An 18565-nucleotide genomic window follows, 5' to 3' on the forward strand; every position below is an offset into this window, starting at 1 on the left:
TATTTTCCATATGCCAAGCCAATGCTAGGCACAAGAAGTACACCAAGCCCATAAATCCAGGAACTTTTGATTCTTATGGGGAAAATAGATGCTGGAAAATACAAAGGAGATGTGCACCCAGGGAATATCAAAATCAGAAGAGATTCATTTGGAATTACAATTCCAGGCTAGCTATTAAAAAAGGAAAAAGTGGAGGAGGTGCATTTTGTGCATAAAGAACATGGCATTGGGGTTTAGATGATTGTATCCATGTTTGTGTACAAAAATGCATCGGCAGACATTGGGTCAGCAGGTGCTCAATCATCATAAAGTTTACGCTTCGTTGACAGTTTAGAACTGTAAGCAGGCTAGAAAACATACACTTGCTGGCTCTTTCAGATACAAACATGGCCTCCACTTTCAATCAGAAGAATAAATAAGACAAGTTTACTTTTTCTGTGCCAACTATAAAATTACTAGTTTTTCTTATTCTTAGAAGAAAAAGTGAGGACACATTACTTAGTTTCTGCATAATGGTAGTCTCATTAGGGCTGTTCGATTTGTCAGTTGATGACAATGTTACATCATTACTGTACATGGATATGTATTCATACAAATATTTTTATGTCCAAGTAGCCATTTCTTAGCTGTTTACATATACTTTTGCAATTTTCATGTTTGTACACTTAGAATCACATGAATCTATGGCAAATCAAAACACACCTGACATTTAAATGGATCTAGTAGAAACTTTGTTTAAATCGTATTTTGTCATAATTATCATTTAACTTTTTCCACTAAACATAGGTACTTCCATAAAGGTGAGACATTGGCTAGCAGGAAATGCAGCTATACTAAACAAAGACTAAGATTAACATCTTCAGATAAACCACCTGACCTATGTCTGTCTCCAGGTGTCACAAACAATTCTATTGATTGATCATCTGATTTAGTGCTTCTACATAGATATCTGTTTCCTGCTTGGCCTCAGAAGTATGTTATTTCTTAGGAGTGGTGTTTCTATTGTATCAAAAAAATGAAGAAATAATACAATTTTCTCTTAGATTTTTCCAGTGTTTCAGTTCAATTTCCTGCTGGCTGAATTCTGCTTCCTACCTTTATTTCTAAGAAATTATAGTCCCTGAGATGAATGTGCATGGTAATAGAACAGCAGGCAGCAGCCTGTCAGGATGGTGAGGGCCAAACCTGCTATTGTTTTCAGGTGAACAGGCCCTCCCTGGCTCCCTTTCACTGAAGTAGGCCTACTTCTGATGAACTGGTTACTTTGAGAGAGAATAATCTACCCAGAATAAAGTCACCAGAAAATTGCTAGTTGGATTTAACTTCTTTCAAATCATGACAAAACAAGTTAACAAGTAAAAAAGAAAGGAGAAATAAGTACATATTGCTTTATTCTTTTTTTTTTTTTTTTTTTTTTTTTGGTGCTAGTCCTGGGGCTTGAACTCTGAGTGTTATCTCTGAGTGCTTGAACCCTGAATACTGACTCTCAGATTTTTTGGTAAATACTAGCACTCTACCAGTTGAACTACTACTTCATTCCCAACTTTTTGGTGGTTATTTGGAAATAACTTCAGAAGGCTAAATATAGAGCTCCCCTATGACCCAGCAGCCCCACTTTTGGGCATCTACCCAAAAGACCACAAACAAGAACACACTAAAGCCACCAGCACAGCAATGGTCATCTCATCGCAGCACAATCTGTCATTGCTAAAATATGGAACCAACACAGATGCCCCTCAGTAAAGGAATGGATCAGGAAAATGTGGTACATATCCACAATGGAATTTTATGCCTCTATCAGAAAGAATGACATCGCCCCATTCATAAGGAAATGGAAGGACTTGGAAAAAATTATACTAAATGAAGTGAGCCAGACCCAAGGAAACATGGACTCTATGGTCTCCCTCATAGTGAATAATTAGCACAGGTTTAGGCTAGTCAAAGCAGAAGATCACAAGAGCCCAATAGCTATGCCCTTATGAACATATAAGATGATGCTAAGTGAAATGAACTCCATGATATGGAAACAACTGTTATATCGCTGTTGTAATTACTTTCAACATGCTATGTGAAACCATAGCTTCTTTTGTTGTTGTTCCTTTTGTATCCCCTTCTTGTGGTTGTGCCCGCGCTATTACTGTATCTCATCTGAGTCCCCTGGATACTGTATATACTCATATTAGAACTAGGGAAGTGAAAGGGAATATCAGAATCAAGAGGGGGGAGGGGGGTATGAGGGAGGAGGTAACAAATAGTACAGGAAATGTACCCATGGCCTGATGTATGAAACTGTAACCCCTCTGTACATCATTTTGACAATAAATAATTATTATTAAAAAAATAATAAAATTAAATGAAATGGGGCCAAAAGAAAAAAAAAAAGAATCTCAGAGACTTTCCGGCCAGGGGATTACAGTTGTGAGTCACAGATACCCAGGCTGCCTTATTCTTAAATATGACTTTCTAGGCAAGCATCAGAGAGAAAGAATATTTCTCCTCTTGTAGGGTCCAGCCCCAGATGGATTCATAAAATATAAAATTTGGTATCCAAGATACCTACCACTCCCAAATTCTTTCCTGGCCAGGCTTATTTTGTATTTCACAAAGTCTTCATCAAATGTAGATGTGCCTTGTCCTCATTTTGTTTATGAGATTCATAAACTCTGGAAACAATTTTTGAATAAAATTAATTTTGTAGATATGCTTGTCCTTAGGTATATAAAACCAGGGCTGTAGAGATACTAGGGAAAAGTTTCAAGTTCTTGAGGAGGCAGAGTAGACATTCTCTGGAGCCAGAACAGTACCAGTGGATTTCATGCTTGGTGTCAGAGCTAAATGATGACTGGGAGGGAGTTATGAGGTTAATGGAGAAGGGAGCATGATGTTTGTAGAATTTCTGTAGTGAATGGGCACTTGGGGAATTGACAGGCCTAGAAGGATGCCATAGTGCCGAGTGGTAGGGAAAGTAGGACACACCGCTGCAGAAGACAGGAAGAGCTGGACCAGGTAGCGCCAGATAGGTTGACAAATCAATTCTACCTTGATCTCATTCCTCATTTACATACATCAAGCACAAACTGTTTGCCTCTTAGGAAACTCAGTGTGCCACAGAAATCTCTAAACAACCACTTCAGTAGCCAATATACACATTGTCTGTGATAAATTGTGCTAATAGAATATTATAGCACACACTTTAAACAAGCTGACTTTGACCATAAGCATTTATGCATTTACAAAATTCCCATGTAGGCAGATTGCAGAGAAGTTACTTTTTGTTATTTGAACTTATACCCTCCTTGCCATGTGACTAGGAAGACCTTTTTTTTATGAATTACTTTCAAATGAATATCACTAGTCCTTGTTGCATTCTAGCAGACCATTGAATTCTGGCACTCTATACCTAGTCATCTCTGATTATCAGAGATTATTATATAACAGCATAAATGATTACATTTATACTAGTATTTGTAATTTCAAATTTGTGAACTGAAATTCCCAGTCTGAAGTTTTCAGTGTTTTTGTTTATTCTGTATGCATTTGCTTTGTATGTATATGAGATACTATCTCACTTTCTCAAACCCTATAAAAACTAATATAGATAAATAGATCCAAAGATAGATTGATAGGTTGATAGATAGAGGTTGGCTATAAGAGATATAAATTAGGTTAAATACAGGCTGCAACCATGGGATCGCTAAGCTTAGTGCAGGAAGCATTGTCCCTATCTTTCATAATCATGTCATGGCAATTCTTCAATATGTAGCTATTCATTTGAATAAGCAGAGAGGAAATTAAAAGTGCCAAAGTAGATGTAGCATATTTTATTTAAATGCAGATTTACTTCTGGTTTGATTTGGTCTGTCCCTTTGCTTTGTACCACAGTGAGTCTATGTATATGTGATGCTCCAGTGATGGTTCTGTTTTCTGTGAGAAAGACTACAACACACACACACACACACACACACACACACACACACACACTTTAACTAACTCAGAACTGTACTCTTTTGATTCATACATTTCCAAGATTGGAATCATTTTCAGATTTTTCAAGCCAGTGCTCTACAATCTTTGCAGAACAGATGGTGTCAAATTTCAAAAATGGATTCCTATGTCCTAAGCCTTGTATGAAAGTAGGTGTTTCTGTTTGGAAATTGTTGCCTAAGCAATGAACACTTTTACAAAAAGCAACACTATTTTTCCTTCCTTTCAGCACATCCTATTGCATAGTTAGAAACTGGAGAAGCAGTTACTCGTATGGCTATCCTAAGTGTATCCTTACATGTTTTCTGTGCGAAAGTGTTTCCAGTCTCACTGATTATAAGCAGTAGTTACCAGGTCCTCTCTATGAAGACAGAGCAGAATGAAAGGCATAATGAGGTAGGGTAGAATGTGGATGAATAATTCATATCTGACAGCATGCAGTATGGAGCTCTATCAGGCAACATTCCATGGCAGAGAGGGCTTCAAAGACTTCTTAAATTCATCAGCATCCACTCTTGGTGTTTCTGCTTGGGTGGCAGAATCAATCACTCAGAAGAGGTGAAGTGACATTCAGTAGCACTGCTTGCTAATACAGATAGAAAAATATGTAGGTATTTGTCACCACTAAACATCCACTCCGTAAATGTTCCTTGAGCTCCTGGTCAGAGTCTGCAGGATGTTCAACTTTGGAGGTTTGGAAGAAAAGAAGATGAAGCAGTCATTGGCTCTACTGGTGGAGCTCTGTGGAGTAGTTTTGTCACTATGTTACATGTCACAAAGTGGACCTAAACTGGCCAGCCTTTCAAGAAGGCTGGAAGTAGAATGAGAGAATATACTAGTGCAGAATGGTTCAGAAAGTGGTTTTATTTTTGTATAATTAATGAATAGAATAGCTAAGCACAAATAACTCTTAGCAGAATCTCAGTGAATCCACTGCAGTATGTGGCGAGATATTTTCTGACAAGTGCCTTAAGTCTAGAAAAAAAAATTCTGTGAGACTTAAATAGAGCTGTAGAGTTTCACTTAGGCTCCTCCTCTAGCATATAGTAAGGTACATTGGAAATGAGTTCAAATCAATCCTCTGAAAGAGAATTGGTAGATTGTGCAGTAGTAGGTCTTTCTGTAATTTTGGAAATCAGATTTCCAAGTCGACACTACAGCCACAGAAGCCCTCTACCTTTGTTTCTTCTATAGTGAATCTAGTTTGGTTGTAATGTGGACCCTGAGATAAGTCGTTATACAAGATTTAATATTGTCAAATTCAGTCTTCATCTGTAAAGTGGGACCATCTTTAGAAGGTTAAGTTGTTACTTAAGAAAATAGTCAGTACCACCCCTGTTTTTCATAAAGATAAAAACATTTTAGGTTTCCAAGGAAAGAATCTATTTTTTATTATTAAATTTAATTTAGTTGCATTTTAATCCACTTAGATATCAGGCGGCTCACCTAAACTCAAACCACTAACTAAGCTTTTCAGGCATAAATAGTTTTGAGCTTTGTGGAAATCTGTTCCCTTGATAACCTCTCATGAACTATGCTTCCCAGTAGCTCTGTCTTAGTATAGCTCCTTCCTCTTTTCTCTCTGAAAAGGAAGAGACACAGTACTAATTCTGTAATTAAGCTTTGAAAAATCCTGAATACTTCCTCTTGCATTCTCTTGAAAGTCACAAACCACCATTTCAAGAAAGTCTGTTTCTTTATGTGAGAAGTCAGATAGAAAGAGAAAGCGTATCCCCTGCCTCTTAGCTAGACATAGGCACAAACTTCTCAGTACCCCAATTTGTTCAAGGACTCCATTGACCCAGAATATTGCCACCAAGATATCAACAATACCAAAGGAGTACTGGGAATATAGCCTAGTGGCAAGAGTGCTTGCCTCGTATACATGAAGCCCTGGGTTTGATTCCTCAGCACCAGATATATAGAAAAAGCCAGAATTGGTGCTGCGGCTCAAGTGGTAGAATAATGGAGAATTTAAAGTTACCTACAAAGGCACATTTTAGGTTTCTTACATATCCTCTTTCAGTGGCTACCAATTGGTAGCTCCATAAAAACCTTTGTAAACTGATAAAAAATGTAATTTGTGTTATTTATGGCACTGATGATACTAATTAAAAGATAATTATTTCAGAGAAAACAGAGATGTCATACTCGCTCAATTGCAGGGGCTTACAGTTATTTTTTTTAGGATATGGTTGTATGGATTTTCCTATGAGAACAACTTTATGGAAATTTAATCATCTGAAAATTTTCATACATTTGCAACTTACCGATCTGTTAATTCATTATAGTTTGGGGATTATAAAATACTATGTTATGTATTTATATTCATAAAATGCTCATTGGCAGATAATCTCCTCTCCTATTTGGTTCTCATTTACTTTAAAGCTCAAGAAGAATGTTTTACCTAGGAGGTTGAGTCCATTTGAAAATCTGTTTAAAATTTGTAGCATTTTTAGAATTAAAATTGCAATTTCAAGCCCTCAGTGTGAGAGTACCAAGTGCTTTATTCTAATGTATCTCTTCATTACATTTCTTTATTAGTTCAGGTTTTTCTAGTTATACAAACCCTGTTAAAGAACTTAAAAATATGTTCAAAATTTGCTAAAGGTACATTTTAGCGAATCTATCAAAGATTCTGGCCCTGTGGCCACGCATTTATTTGAATCCACATTAGCATGACACAGTTTTGTGCTAAAACTATAAAAAGTAAATCCATGAGTCACCATGCAAGAATTCCTCATTTTAAATCTGTTACTACCGTGTGGAAGACTTCAGATTAAATGCGGAAGTCATCATATAAACAACTGATCCCTCTTCTGATTGTACGAAAATATTGCATGCCAGAATTTGAGAAGTGAAAAGTACATATGTTATTCAAGTTCCTGTATCCAAATTTCATATTCATGGCTTGCCTAGCAACAGAAGAAACACAAACAAACATATGGAAATACAGAGAAACAGGGAGACAGAGACCAAGAGAAAGGAAGAGAAAGGGCTTGAGGAGAAAGAAGGCTAGATCTTAATGAATTTATTCAGCAACTGTGAAGGCTAGTAAACCTAAAATCTGTAAGGCAGACTGACAGCTTGGAGAGACAGTTAATATCACATTTCAAGTCTGCGGAATTTCGTCTTGCCTGGATCAGGTAAGCCCTTTGTTTTGTACACGCCTTGAACATACTGGATGGAGCCAATGCACATCTCTTTTATACCTCTTCCCATGATTTACTTGTTAATCTCATCCGGAATTACCCTCAGAGAGAGAGAGAGAGAGAGTCTAAAGTTTGTCCAGCGAGATAGACACAAATGGCTCAATATCACACCTACCTTGTGATCAGAGCCAACTGAGAAATAAGCTCAGATACTTGAGTAGTTGTCATAGCATAAATTAATTTCCTGCCATTTAGCTCCTTTCACATAGGTGCCCAATGCACAGTCCTCCTCTCAGGAATCTTGTCAGGAGAAACAAATACTGTGCTGAGTGTGAAGAGAAGTCCCAGACTACGTGCCTTATGCTTTCCTGAGTCCTGAAATTCTCCATCAACACTTTCCTTGGAAAAGAATGCTTGCAGAGGCATCATTTACCATCATTTACCAAAAAGTGCCAATTCTTATTCACAAAGATCATGTAGGCTGGGGGAAGTGTGGGGGGCTGTTTCTAACCCAAAGTAGTGCCCAAATAAGAAGCTCTAGGACAATTCTGCTTTCAAATTTAAACAGTCATGATTCGGGATCTGACTTAAAGATGTTCCTAAGTAGAGGATGGGCTTGCAAATAACGTATCTCCCTTAACTTTTCTATGGAATGCTTCTTTTCTCTAGGAATAATGTGAAATTTTGCTCATGCTTACAGTTTTCATATTTTTCTCATCTATGATCAGTGTGTTAACACCCTTCTAGCAAAACAGCCCATCCTGATTAAATTTACCACCTTTATCCTTTTAAGCAAAAAGCCAATAAAATATTATTTGTCATCATTTATATACTACCATATCGATATGTTGCCCAGTGATACTGTGCCACTTAAGACATTGAAAAAACCCTCACAGTTTCTTTAAACAGTTTTGATGTGCTTAGTTTTGGTTAGTATAAGCAATGTTTTAGTCTGGATAAAGTGAAAATAAGCTTATTTCCTTAGCAATTTTTATAACATCCTAGAAATGTTCTCAAAAACATAATTCACTATAGTTTAAAGCTTAAAAATATAGCAATTTGATGTTTTTTAGTCTTCACATTGTGACTACAAACTTGGGAGCTTTCCAACACACACACACACACACACACACACACACACACACACACACACACATCTCTCAACTTTGATTATTCTGCACTTAGGTACTTAACTATTCCTTAACCATTGAAATAATAAGACTCTGAAGCTCTAATCTTCAATCATTCATTGAAATAATTTATTCTTCCCATAAACAGATGTTATAAATCTGCTCTGTAACTGGAGACATTAGCTTCCAGTTACTGTGAAGGATGGCCAGTATTTTCCAGGTGTCTTACAATCCTAATAAGACCACTTCTCACCATCATTTACCCCGCAAGCAAGCATTAGACCTCCCCTGAGAGACTGCAGTCTCCTCCTCGCTCTTGCTTCCACTCAATCTGCTCCACACAAAAGTAGACTTTTTATCATCTGTCTTCTTGTGACTTCCAGACTCTTCTCACTAAGCAAAAGACTAGATTAGTACCATGACTCAGAAGCCCCTGAAAGAACTTGCCAGACTTTATTTAAATTTGTGTACGTGACCTTTCTCTACATGCACTACAATCTCTTCGACGCGCACTCTTGTTTGACTTCTCTATGCGAATGGCATCTTGTTTCATGATCTGAAGTTCAGTGCTCTCTCCTTGGATCACAGCACCTTTCTGTCTCGCTGGTGTCCTAGTGTCATGGGACAAGCCCATGTTATTGATATGGTAAAGAAAGCTGTAGATATTGTATCTGGTAGGATGAGATTAGGTGAACTGATTGAAAATCCATTGCATAGAAGGTCAATCAAAATGGAGGCTCACTTTTCTTCCTTATAAAAAACATTTGGATACAGAGAACTTTAATGCTCTAAGCTTTGAAGCACATGCCTTCTTCATATCTTTCTGTGGCATCTCTGTGATATCATTCTGTGGGGTATAATTCCAAGTGTGATTTCCTCTTTTTAAGATACCTGTTGGAACTTCAGACATTTCATTCATGTACCAGAAAGTACAAGTTCTCTGTTGGTAGAATATCCCTACAAGAAGATCAGTAGACCTTTATATATTTCCAATTGGGCTAGAACTTGTCAAGGGATCATGGCTAGTTACAATATGCAGAGGAGAGGATCATTTCTATTATGGGAAACCATAGGTACAGTCCAAAACTAGCGACTATTTTGAACAGTGAAAATGAGAATGACTATTGGGGAATTAAGTAGAAATCTATGCTATATTTGTGTAGTGGCTGTGTCTAATTTTCATTATTCTTCAATCATTTTCATAATTCTTTACACCATGGCATCCATTTCCATTTCCTTATAGGATTCATGGGTCAAGAAATTCCATTAAGCTCCCAGTTTCCGTAAATAATATTTGACTTGAACATATGCCCATTTATTTTCATGTCCACAACAGTGGGGTTGGATTAGAGATGGCAAAGCTCATAAACCCTACAAGAGGTATTATCTGAGCATTTCAAGAGAAATTTTATGACCTCCTCCTCCAAATTGGTAAGCTTCATCTTTTAAAAATAGGGACCAGCCTGGTGATGAAGGTCAATACAATCTCTCTGGTATCTGTTTTCAATAGTACTGAGTTCAAAGACAGAGACTTTCACTATCCTCAGCAAAGTAAGTCTTGCTCCACACTGTGAGAAGTTGGAGTGTTGTTGGTGACCACCAAGACTGCTGTGTGGCCCCTGATTCTCCACAACCACTGGGACTTGGCCCAGTTAGTAGAGGGAATTGCCCACTCTAAGGCTAAAATGAGGCAGGTTAAATCTAGAGTCTATTCCCATCAGTGTGAAGCTTTCTGTATAAGGTCAGAGATTCTGTCCTGAGTCTGGAATCTGTTTGGTGAGTAAGGTTTCACCATAACAAACTCTATTCAGCTCCAAGGCATCTCATGTGCTAGCTTTGATATCCTTCTCCCAAGTAAGGAGATTTTTACTCTATCTTCTGCTGGCAATAATGTAGGGTTAGTGGAAGCAGTCGAATGAGTGGCTAATGCATTTCTGGCAGCCCTATCTATGAGGACCAGCATAGGGCAGGGCTCATAATACTCTAATCCAGCACTGGATTTTAACATGGGGTGAAGGGGGACTAGTAATGGATTTCATTGCTAAACCTGGGCATAATTTCACCCATTTCAAGCAAGAAGACTCTGTCTAGATTGCTTATAGTTCCACTCTGCTCTTCACTCACTGTGTAACAAAAAAAAAGGTATACCAAGCACTGCTTAAATCACAAAGATAAACAAACAAATAAGTAATGAGAAATGGCCTCTAGGTCAGGCACAACGTATGTAATTGGTGGCCTCCATGAGAAAATTGGAGTAAAAAGATTAGAAAATGCCTAATTGGGTTGATATGAAGAAAAAAAACAATAGAAATGAGTTCAGATACTTTTTCAGTGACCACATAGTTATTAAGTATACCATGATGCTTAACTGTGTCTGTGTATAACTGATTACTTTGCCTCTCCATCTCCCTATTAGAGAGGACATGAGCAAAGAAAGCCTCATCTACAAGGCTTCTGCCCTATATTGAGCCTTTTGTATGGGAAGTGGGTAGTTGGTATTCATTTCAAGGACATGCCCAGGAAAAGACAGTTTTCTTGGCTCCCATTTTCTGTCAAAGTCTTCTATTCTTTATATGCAAAAGCAAAATGCCTAGCCTCAGCTTCAGACTCACCTTGAGCAAAGACCAGCAATTCACCTTGATCGCGTAACAGTGGGAAGGCATGTAAGAGGTGAGAGCTTGTGGGAGAGTGGCCCTCGTCATCCTGCCAACTAGGTCAAAGTCTCATTTAGAAAGATGGCCCCTTGACCTTGCTGCCCTATTTGATATTTGAATTCTTCCCTTAGCTTTTACTGCAAGTTCTATTGGCTACTCCTTTCAAGCCTCCATCCTTAAAATTACTGTTAGGGTTTTCTCTGAGGGAAGAAGAGTTATGTTGACCTTATAGAAGTTAATTTTATATCCTCCATTTTAAAGCAGACGACGTGTGCCTCATAACCCACTAACATTCATGCTGACAACCTACATATTGTTCCAGGGTTGAATGCAATTTGATTGGAAATAACCTCCACAGTGAACTCCAAATATCAGGCTGTAAAATAGAACGGAAAGAAGAAAATGAAAACTCTGAATCTATGACTTTGTCTCTCTGTGCCTTACACAGACACACAGACACACAAACACATGCACATACCCACATACACACACTAAAACTTACGTGTGTAAATGTATCCGGTCCCTGCTGATCACCCTAGACGTTTTTCCTTTCTGATTTTTAGTTTTTCTCTGCTTTTGACATGGACAAACATCTACCATAAATGCTGTGAACTTTACAGTAGCATTTTTCTCTCCTGTATCTCATGGCACAAATGCCCCTAAGCAGATAGTCTTCATGTATACAAATTCTTGTGTATGAGCGCTTCAAGCTCATTTGAAATGGGAGTAGCATTTAGTGAGATGGAAGAAGGGATGCATTTTCAACTAATAAATAATCATCACCCATGCCTACTTGGAAAATAGCTTTCTTGTTGAATAATATTTCAATATATCATCTGTTTTAAATAAGACTGCCACTACTAATTTCAGCATAGCTTGCCATATAAATCCTGCAAATATGTACATACATGAAACCTAAATTATCCTCTGAGGTTGCCTTTTCCTGCTTAAATTACCTTAAGGAGAAACCTATTTAGGGGATATTAGGACCACTTAAAGGGAAAGATAATAACTGAAGCTGAACATAAGCCGTTCTACTTGGTGATTTGCCCCAATATGCCAGGAGAATGAACAAATGTTCCTGGACATATTTCACATTCATAGGTCAGCTATCTTAATGACCAGTGAAGACCTAGAATTAAGACAAGGTCAAATCCCCCTTAACTGTGACCCTCACCACAGAAGAGGCTCTAAGCCTAATCTTCTGTATCACTGTATCTGAATTTCAATCAAGAGAAACAAATCTCTCAGAATCCTTGTGTATGCCAGTGGTATTATGCTGACCTTTGAATTACAAATAGATACTGAGAAAGAATTCCCAAGAGCAGGCAATATCCATTAAATAACAATTATGAAAAGCTGTTTGCCTTTTGGAATGGCTTTTCCCATAATGAGGATATGAGCAAGTTGGGGGCAGGGGGGGAGAGTAGTGGGACTTTGGTTGTAGAGTTCCTAATTCTGAATTATTCATTTCTCAAATGGAGTGAAATGCTCAAGGCTGGACTATGGGGAGAAAGTTAATCAGGCTCAGGGGTCTTTCTTAAGGCCAAGGTTTATACAGAAAGGGCCACAGAGAATCTAGAAGAATTAGACTAAAACTCTGGCTTCTCTCCTTCATGAGAATATAAATAACTTAAGCATGGATTTTACTGTGTCACTTAAGTAAATTGGGTTTCACAGATGTGATCCTAGGGGTAGGGGGGAAGATGTATTAACACAAAATAGTTATACAGAAGGAGAAAGGGGAGTGGATTTCATTATGACATTTCTACACTTGTATACAATGTATTCTAATCAGCCTCGCACCTTCCGTCATTCTACCTTACACCTGCCCCCACCCCCAGGCCTGTCGAAAATTCTCAGCAGGTTTCATTATTATTATATTTTCATACACACAATTTTCAAACATCTCCATTCTATTCACTCTCCCTGCTAGAGAATTTTTAATTATATTTCAGTATTTATGATTTGCTTTTGGATCTAGTGAGAAAATATGACATGCAACACTTTGGGTAGTTTTTTTTAATAAGAATAATTAAGTAGATGTATATGTATATATGCATAGGCTAGGATTTTTGTGTGTATAAATTGTCACTTTTTATCAAAGTGATATACAGAGGGTTTGCGACCACCTCCCTCATTTTTCTCCCACCTTCCCTCCTCCCCAACCCTGCCCGCCTCCCACACCCCCCCTCCACCCACCCCGCTGCAGTTGCACAGTTGGTTTACAGCATATTGTCTTGTAAGTATTGCTGTTGCGTTGGTTCTAGGCTGGGATTTTAAAATATATTTTACCTTTTAAAACAATAAAATAAAAATATTCTTTTACCTTTAAATCCAATTGATCTTTGGATTTACCTTACTAGCTTTCAGTTTTAGAAGGTTATATTCGATGTGATCTAAGCCTCAAGACACTGGAGTTAGACACTTCTTGAACTGAATCGTGATTTGGTTCCTAATAAATTATGCAGCATATTATTTAACAATTTTGACTCTGCTATACGTCTTTCAAAATAGGAATAATAGTATCTAACCCATAGGGATGTGGAGAGGACAAAAATGAAAGACTGCTTTGTACTTGTCCAACCATTGGGCCCCTAGAAAAATCCTATATAAAATGGTTTTATATTTATTATTCAGCTTTTGCTGATGGAACAAATGACCCTTAAATCCCAGTGGTTTGCCAATGCAAATCTTTAATTACTTGTTCAGATTTTATGATAGCTGCAGGTCCACTGCGATGTTGCCAGTGTCTGTCTGACATTGTTGGGCATTACATGACCTCCTCAGATGCACCACTCTTCCCTGCGGCATGCAACTGCAGTAGAGAAGGGCTGAGATTGAAGATGGGGGAAAACCCTAGCTGGCTCAATGTCTGAAGAGCACTAGTATATTCTCAATTCCATTTGTCTGCCATTGATCAAAAAGTCACCCAGTGTCATGGAGATGGGAATCTGTGTTTGCCTTCTGGGATGCAGTGAATAGTTAGGAAAAATAACCCAATATACCAATGACTATTATTATTACATGACAACCATGCAGTCATAGAATTCCAATTCACTTTCAATTTCGGTGGTAATAATTAAGAATCAAGAGACGTTGCACTGTAACACATTCCAGTATTTGCAATTTTCACTCTCTAATTATTAGACAGTAGTACTTGTAGGGTGTTTTTAAATTGTTGCTGTAATAATAATTACCATAATTTGACATCACTTATGATAGAATCCAAAGGATACCTTCTTTTTTTTTCTTTTTATAATAGTGTTAAAGAGCAGAGAAGAGATCACTTTTGGTGTGCTCTTTCATGTGTACTTTTTTAACAACAATAGTGTTCATGTGTTTATATGTATACTTTTGATATTAGTGCTTAAGAGTAGGGAAGGGGAAATTCATGGGCTATTTTTAGTCAGTGGAAACTTGCGTTCTAGAGGAATCGTTCTGCATACAATTAAGAATAGCCAACATTATATTGGCATTGCCTTAATATTTTCCCTTCTTTCTCCATATGCTATGGCCTCCCTGGTCATAATTTCCTTGAATAATAATAGCAGCTTAGAGATGGAGGGAGGAAGGATAAACAAATGCAGGCATTGGCACTCCGCAGACACAGGGAAATGAACTACACAGGTTGGGGAAAGGAACAGAAATGGGGGGGGGGAGGGAATGGGAGAAAGTGAAGGAAGGGGTGGTGACACTGTCAAAAAAGAAATGCATTCATTGCCTGAATGAAACAGTAACCCCTCTGTACATCGCCTTATAATTACAACAACATTGTATTTACAAAATGTATATCATATCATTGAGGAAAGTGAGAGACTACACTAAATACTCCATGCAATTTCCCCCCTCGTTTCAAATACATATGAGGAAACATGCACTACAAGGACCAATTTATTGGTAAGGAAATTGAGGTTTGGTGAGTAAAAGTGACTTGCTCAATGTGATAAGATCTACCTTTAGAGTCTTGCAAACCAGAAATAATCCTCGTAGCCAAAATGCATTGACTGCTTATGGTGGGGTAAAACATTATTCTCATGCACTACCTCATTTAATCCTCAAAACAAGGTTATGAAATCGATGACCTTGTTATTCACATTTTGCAAGTCCAGAGAGGGTAAGTAACTAGGGCGGGACTGTACAGCCATGTCAGTAGTAGAGACTAGCCTGAAAGACATGCCTGTTGTCATAGACTGTTCTCCATGTCTTCTTACAAAGGTGAAAATTTGAAACTTTAAGTGAAAAATGCCCACACTGATCCACCACCCCACGGCCCACCTGGAAGTGCAATCAGTAAGCCACCATTTATTTCAGATTTACCTCAGGTTGCAAGACTGTTAAAGATGAGTTCATGTCTGACTTATTTTCTCCCTTTGCGTCTCAAGATATTTTTCTCTCTGGTAGTCATAACAACCCATACCTTGCAATACACGCTTGCAATCCTCATCTAGAGAGTAGGAAGGAGAAGTGTTTGATGTGTCTCCTTGGGGGGTCCTCTCTGACATCTTTATCTCTTCCCGGTAAACTTTGGTCAGCCTGTGATCTTGGACCCTGTCAGTTAAGCTGAGATGATCCTACTGCCAGTGTGCACTCTGGGCTTCCATGGCCCAACAGGACAGGCACAACTCTCTCAACGCCCAGTCCACCCAGCAGGTGAAACTTGTAAGCTACATTAGATCATTATGTAGGATATGTGGGGGAAGCTTGAAACGAGTCCTTCTGTCTCTTCTCTAGCATAAAAGAACCCTAGATTGTCTAAAGCAAAAGACATTAAGAGAATACTCCTTTGAGCCCAACCTAAACCTCTTCACTCTGCTAAGTGTTGATTTCTTCAAGTGGTCTCAGGAGTCACCTTGAGTCTGGTTTTCATTAAAATTGTTGGGTGGAAAACAAATCAAACTATAAGAAATCTATATGTAAGAAATCTATTCGTAAGTCATGGGCATGGGGCTCCAGGAAGGAAGTATTACCTTGTTATTATATACAGCATATAGGAGTATGCAACTATCCCGAACATCTCACTCTTGAGATAGGAAGTCTTAAGACACATTCCATAGTGTTTCTATCATATATTCATGCTTTCTTCAGTGTCCATAATACTCAGAAGTACTGGATTTGCAAGGTTAATTTCCTGTTCTGATAAATATATCATGAAACCTAGTTTTTCCTCAACTAACTATACAAGTGGAATCTCTCTCTGTCTGTCTCTGTCTGTCTCTGTCTCTGTCTCTGTGTCTCTCTCACACACACACACATACCCACACACACTAATAACTGGATATTTCTAGATGACTATCTCAATCTTTCTAATGCTCAGCTAAAAGAACACATCTATTAATTTACGTAGGCAATAACTTAATTTATAATTCTCATGGTGCAAACACATGAATGAGCCAACTCTTATCAGAGTAATGAACAAAAATTATACTTTAAAGGGCAAGCATTAATTCATCAATGCTTTATTTCAAATCAGCATTGTATCAAATCATGTTATTTTAAAATCAATACTGACAATGCTTCAAGTGTGGGACGTTTGCAATTTCATTCGTGCTGACCATCAGCACAAATCTTGGCACCATATCCTTAAATAATGCAGCCTTCAACATGCATGTGCCAGGTATGTGAGCAGGAAGTACTGCTTGCTTTGATACAACTTCCCAGAGAAACTATACACCAGGTTGCCCTACCCTGTGGTATTCATTGAGTTATTCAAACACTCTGAAAATGTAGAGATATCTCTTATATGTAGAATATTTTATCTTCTTATTTTCAAAATTTTCTTGAGTTAAAAACTCTGCCATGTGTTGGTGACTCACACCTGGAATCCTAGCTACTCAGGAGACTGAGGCCTAAAGATCACAGTTTGAAGCCAGTGCAGGCAGGAAAGTCTGTAAGACTGTCTCCAAGTAACCACCAAAACCCCAGAAGAAGTTATGGCTCAAGTGGTAGAGTGCCAGCCTTGAGCAAAGAGAGTTAAGGGTCAGTGCCCAGGCCCTCAGCTCAAGCCCTAATACACACACACACACACACACACACACACACACACACACACACACGAAAACCTTACCTATTGCATTCCATTGCTAAGCCACAAAGAATGAAATTTTTAAAGATGATGTCAAATGCATCCACCAAAATATTGCCTCGGGCTTGTTATCTTTGGAACTATAACACCTTGATCAGTGCAGTATGTGAGACACAGGGGGACTAGGCTTCACAAATGAGCCAGCACTAGATGCTAGAAGTTGGTTCTTTCATCTGTGCGAATCTGAAGGTAATTAAAATGTTCGCAGAGGAAGAGGGTCCACGTTTGTCACCTGGATCTGATCTTGTCACAATTACATTCACACCAGTAGGCTTTCAAAACAGGTATTGGAATGTGCAGTTATCACTTGTTAGGAGCAAATCAGTAAGAGTGAAGCTTTAAGCAAATAATGCTCCAGATCAACATTGCTTGTTAGAAATGTAAGTAGTAAAAGAGCCAAAGCTCTTTGATAGTTATCACTGCTGTTCACTTATGTTGTAATACTCTTTCTTGAAGAGCAGAGTGAAAGGAAGAGTTGGACCTATGTTGCTGGGAATTTGGCATTGATGTGCCCTTCACATGGGGACATCTTGGCAAAGCTGTCTGAAGAAGAGACATTTCAACAGAAGCCTGAGGTAGTAAGGGAGAAGGGCAATCATAGACAAGGAAAGAAGTTCCCAGGGAGGAAGACAAGGAGAAACACAAATAGAAAAACCTAGAATTGGGAAGTTGCTTAACAGCTCAGAGGAAGAATGGCTAATAGGGGCTTCAGCAGAGCCAGCAGAGCTAGAAGGAGAAAGCATCTAGAACAGGAAAGAAAGTAGGGAAAGAAGCTGATTTTGTTCTATTTAAAAATGGGAAGTCATTGGAAGATATTGATTGAGAACAAGCAAGATTCACATGTTATCTGTATTATGAACAACTTTAAGGCTGGCATTCAGGAGTACCCAACTTAGGAATGAACTCCACTATGAGCACTCAAAAGGAAGAGAGAGACGAATAAACCTCTGTGTTAGGAAAATAGCACCACTTTGGGAAAACCCCACCAAATATATTTAGAATATAATAGAGAACATGGTAGAAAGAAAGACAGTGCTTCCTCTTTCCACTTAGTATTTATGAGGCTGTAATTAAATAAAATCTTTGAGCTCAAGCCACTGGAGCCTTTCACTAAATAACACTACATTTGTATCCCCTAAATTGCACAATTTCATGAAAATGCGGTCTCTAAAAGGACATGGTGGTAGCATAAATATCAATAAGTTCATTAACTAGTTATGATGGATGGAGTACACATGTGAGTGGAAATAAAATCTAAATGTTGGTTTTTCTGACCTCATCTAATGCCTTGAACACTAGAGATAATTCCACCAATTTCACATTAACTCCCCTCTTATTCAACTTCCTGTCCATGAAACCAAGGCTTGATTTTGTTTCCAAAGAGCCTAATTTCCCAAAGATTGCTGTGGAATGCCTCTAATGATCCCCTTCGCTTCCCCTTCCACCCGGTGCCAGCAGCCGGGGACGCCACCAAATTATTATGAAGTTGAATCCAAGAGAGTCATTCAGCAGAGCTATGTGAAAATAAACAGCTGAAATTGCCTGTCAGTCTCAAGAGGC

The 18565-nt window shown here is 38.3% G+C and overlaps 1 protein-coding gene across 12 annotated transcripts in view; it reads left to right on the forward strand.

Moving 5' to 3' along the window:
• Grik1 (glutamate ionotropic receptor kainate type subunit 1) overlaps nucleotides 1–18565 on the forward strand; it is a 369068-nt gene that overhangs the window by 103651 nt on the left and 246852 nt on the right. The window lies entirely within an intron of this gene.

This window comes from Perognathus longimembris, chromosome 5 (assembly GCF_023159225.1).
Source record: "Perognathus longimembris pacificus isolate PPM17 chromosome 5, ASM2315922v1, whole genome shotgun sequence".
NCBI lineage: Eukaryota > Metazoa > Chordata > Mammalia > Rodentia > Heteromyidae > Perognathus > Perognathus longimembris.